The sequence below is a fragment of the Cajanus cajan genome, chromosome 8, assembly GCF_000230855.2.
Source record: "Cajanus cajan strain Asha chromosome 8, NIPB_CcT2T_4, whole genome shotgun sequence".
NCBI lineage: Eukaryota > Viridiplantae > Streptophyta > Magnoliopsida > Fabales > Fabaceae > Cajanus > Cajanus cajan.
Window position 1 is genome coordinate 42,421,341 of NC_138524.1, and position 4,864 is coordinate 42,426,204.

Genomic DNA, 4,864 nt, shown 5'->3' on the forward strand with positions numbered 1-4,864 from the left:
CACTTTATCATAGGTTAAGGTGTAGGTCTAGTCAGAATAATAATAGTAGTATAGTTGATTCTGAAGTAGTTATTAATTCTACTTTTAATCCTCAATCCTGCTTAGATAGTGATACTTTTAATTTTCAATCTTGCTCTTCTTCTGAAACTGATTCTGAATTCGATATCATGGCTGATAATCGTGAACTCACTTTGAAGGAATTGGCTACACCTAATGTTGTGTATCAACCATGGTGTGTCCAATATCCTGATAATCAAACAAATTATGAGCTTAAATCTGGACTTATCCATTTGTTGCCCAAGTTTCATGGACTTGCAGGTGAAGATCCTCATAAGCATTTAAAGGAGTTCCATGTAGTGTGTTCCACCATGAGACCTCAAGGAGTTCCTGAAGATCATGTCAAAATGAAGGCATTTCCTTTCTCTCTGGATGGTGTTGCAAAAGATTGGCTCTACTTTCTACCAGCAACAATCACTACATGGAATCAAATGAAGAGATTGTTTCTAGAGAAATTCTTTCCTGCATCCAGAACAGCAGCAATTAGGAAAGAGATTTGTGGTATAAGGCAACTGAATGGAGAGACCTTGTATGAATACTGGGAGAGATTCAACAAGCTGTGTGCTACATGTCCTCAACATCAAATTAGTGAGCAATTATTGATTCAATATTTTTATGAAGGACTAACCTTGATGGATAGGAACATGATAGATGCAGCAAGTGGAGGAGCACTGATGGATAAGACACCAAATGCTGCAAGACAACTCATTTCGAACATGGCAGCCAACACTCAGCAATTTGGATTTAGAGGAACTGTCAAGGGAGTAAATGAGATGGCAATTGGTGCTGGTTCTAGTTCTGTTTGTGGTGCAGATAATCAAAGGCTGGAAAACAAAATTAATGAGCTAACCACCATGGTGAGACATTTAGCAATTGAACAAAAACAACAGGCGAATGCAGCAAGTGAATGTCCAGCAACAGTTTGTGGCATTTGTTCTTCAGAGGAGCACTATACACATTCATGTCCCACTCTACAAGAAACAGATGCAAATGTTTCTGGAATTTACACCAACCAGCAACAACAATATAGGCCACAACAGCAACAAAATTACAATCCATACTCCCAAACATACAACCCAGGTTGGAAAGATCATCCAAATCTGAAATGGGGGCAACAACAACAACAACAACCTTCATTCCAACCTTTTGGAAAATATCAGCCTCCATTCAAGCATCAGCAACAACAACCACCAGCACCTACACCTCCTCCTGCACAAAAGAGTGGACCTTCATTCGAGGAGATGATGCAACAGATGGCTGCACAAAATTTGCAGTTTCAGAGAAATATGGATGCCACTGTCCAAGATTTAAAGACTCAAATTGGCCAGTTAGCATCTCAGGTAAATCAGTTTCAATCTCAAGGTTCTGGCAAACTTCCCTCCCAAACAGTTTTAAATCCAAAGGGGAATGTGAGTGCCATTACTTTGAGAAGTGGAAAAGAGTTACCACCAGTGCAGCAACAATCAGTTGTAGCACCAGTGGAATGTGATTCTTCCTTTGCAGGTGCAGCTGAAAATGATGATGCAGCAAAGAGGAGATCAGAGATTCCACTCCCCTTTCCAAATAGACCAGCAAAGAAGAGATTAGAAATTGATACTGAATTGCTGGATATGTTTAGCAAGGTGGAAGTCAACATTCCTCTCCTTGATGCTATCCGACAAATTCCAAAATATGCAAAGTTCCTTAAGGAATTATGTACTAATAAGAGGAAGTTGAAGGGTGATGAGAGAGTGAACATGGGGCGAAATGGTTCTGCATTACTCCAGAAGAAAAATGTGTCTGCCATTGTTCCACATGATCTACTTCCAGATTTGCCACAAAAATGCAAAGATCCAGGAACTTTTACTATCCCTTGTACTATAGGGGAAGAAATTTTTACTAATGCTATGCTGGATCTAGGTGCTTCAATAAATGTTATGCCTGCATCTGTTTTTAGATCATTGCAGATTGGAGACTTGATTCCTACAGGTGTGAGTATCCAGTTAGCAAACAGGAGCATTGTGCAGCCACTTGGAGTAGTAGAAGATGTGCTGGTCAAAGTAGAAGATCTTCTCTTCCCTGCAGATTTCTACATTCTTGAGATGGAGGATGAGTCATCCAGTCATGCTACATTGATCCTTGGGAGACCATTCCTAAGGACAGCAAGGACAAAGATAGATGTGCATGCAGGGACTCTTTCTATGGAGTTTGGAGATAATCTGGTGCAATTTAATATTTTTGAGGCTATGAGATATCCAATAGAAAACCATTCTGTTTTTAGTTTGGAGGTTATTGACTTATTAGTTGATGATTGCACAGATTTTGATGATGATCTACTTGCTGATTTTTCTGATTTTACTGACCCATTATGTACTTGTGATGATGATTCATCTATGTGTGCTATTTGTGCAGAAATTAGTGTTGCTATTTCAGGTGTAGCAGATTTAGCCACATCAATAGATGTTCCACCACCAGCATCTGAGACATCATCTCCATCTTTACCTTCATTGCCAGTACCATCCACTGTGCAGACACCATCAGTAGAGTTAAAGCCTTTACCTGCACATTTGAAGTATGCTTATTTAGAGGATAATCAAGGGCTTCCTGTCATTATAGCTAGCATTCTTGAATCTGATCAAGAGGAGAGACTGTTGCAGGTTTTGAGAGATCACAAGAAAGCCATTGGTTGGACTCTTGCTGACCTTCCTGGGATTAGTCCTGCCATATGCATGCACCGGATTCTACTTGAGGATGAGTTCCGACCTGTGAGGCAGCCACAGAGAAGACTTAATCCTACTATTTTAGATGTGGTGAAGAAAGAGGTCACAAAGTTATTGGCGGCAGGTATAATATATCCTATTTCTGATAGTAAGTGGGTTAGTCCTGTCCAGGTCGTTCCCAAGAAGACTGGGATGACTGTAGTGAGGAACCAGGATGCTGAGTTGGTTCCAACCAGAGTTCAAAATAGTTGGCGAGTTTGTGTGGACTATAGAAGACTTAATCAGGCAACTCGCAAAGACCACTTCCCTCTTCCATTCATTGATCAGGTGTTGGAGAGGTTGGCAGGTAAATCACATTATTGTTTCTTGGATGGATTTTCAGGGTACATGCAGATTCATATTGCACCAGAGGACCAACACAAGACCACATTCACCTGTCCATTTGGCACATTTGCTTACACTAGGATGCCATTTGGTCTATGCAACGCTCCGGCCACCTTTCAGAGGTGTATGGTAAGTATATTTTCTGATCTATTGGAGAGTTGCATGGAGGTGTTTATGGATGATTTTACAGTTTATGGTTCTTCATTTGATGCATGCTTAGAGAGTCTATCTAGGGTATTAGATAGGTGTATCCAAACTAACCTTGTGTTAAATTTTGAAAAATGTCATTTTATGGTCACACATGGTATAGTTTTGGGTCACTTAGTCTCTAGTAGAGGCATTGAGGTTGATAAGGCTAAGATAGATATCATTGCTTCTTTACCTTACCCCGCTTCTGTGCGGGAAGTACGTTCTTTTCTTGGACATGCAGGTTTTTACAGGAGGTTCATCCAAGACTTTAGCAAGATTGCACTGCCACTGTCCAAGCTTCTACAAAAAGAGGTGGAGTTCATTTTTGACCAGCCTTGTCAACTAGCCTTTAAGGAGTTGAGGAAGCGGCTTACCACCACACCTATTGTACAGCCGCCTGATTGGGAGCTTCCATTTGAGCTCATGTGCGATGCATCCAACTTTGCACTTGGGGCTGTTTTAGCTCAGCGGGTTGGGAGGCTTTCGCATGTCATTGCTTATGCCTCTCGCACATTGGATGCAGCTCAAGTCAATTACACCACCACTGAGAAGGAGCTTTTAGCTATTGTATTTGCTTTAGATAAATTTCGTTCATATTTGCTTGGCTCCAAAATTATTGTGTTTTCTGACCATGCAGCTTTGAGATTCCTGTTGAAGAAGCCTGATGCTAAACCCAGATTGATCAGGTGGATGCTTCTTCTTCAGGAATTTGATATTGAGATCAGAGATAGGAGTGGTGCAGAGAATTTGGTAGCAGACCATTTGAGCAGGATTGAGGGGGGGCGTGTTGATCCCCTGCCTATTAGAGATGATTTTCCTGATGAGCAGTTGATGCACTTACATGATACTGCTCCTTGGTTTGCTGACATTGTAAATTATTTGGTTGCAGGTGTTCTTCCCCCGGATTTATCTAGATCACAGATAGCTAAACTGAAAAGTGAAGCTAAATATTATGTTTGGGATGACCCTTATTTGTGGAGATTTTGCAGTGACCAGGTGATCCGCAGGTGTATTCCAGATCATGAGATCCAGTCTGTGCTTCAATTTTGTCATGCTTCACCTGTTGGAGGACATTATGGTTCATACAGGACAGCTAGGAAGGTGTTGGACAGTGGGTTTTATTGGCCCACCATTTTCAGAGATGCACATCAGATATTCAGCACCTGTGAGCAGTGTGAGAGAGTAGGCATGGCCATTACACGTAGGCATGAGATGCCCCAACATCCTATCATTTTCTGTGAGGTTTTTGATGTTTGGGGTATTGATTTTATGGGTCCATTTCCTCCATCTTTTGGTTACACTTATATTTTACTAGCTGTTGATTATGTTTCAAAATGGGTGGAGGCTAAGGCCACCAAAACTAATGATTCTAAAGTTGTTGTGGATTTTGTTAGATCCAATATTTTTTGCAGGTTTGGTGTTCCTAAAGCCATCATCAGTGATAGGGGGAGCCATTTCTGTAATAGGAGCATGCAGGCTTTGCTTCATAAGTATGGGGTGGTGCATAGAGTGTCTACAGCTTATCATCCTCAAAC

General features: G+C 41.1%; 1 non-coding gene across 1 annotated transcript; it reads right to left on the reverse strand.

Annotated features, from left to right (window-relative positions):
- Nucleotides 1-538: 538 nt before the first annotated feature.
- Nucleotides 539-643, reverse strand: LOC145951011 (small nucleolar RNA R71). Its single transcript, XR_014428837.1, has one exon. It is a non-coding gene; the product is annotated as a small nucleolar RNA R71 (small nucleolar RNA).
- Between the last annotated feature and the right edge of the window lie 4,221 nt (nt 644-4,864).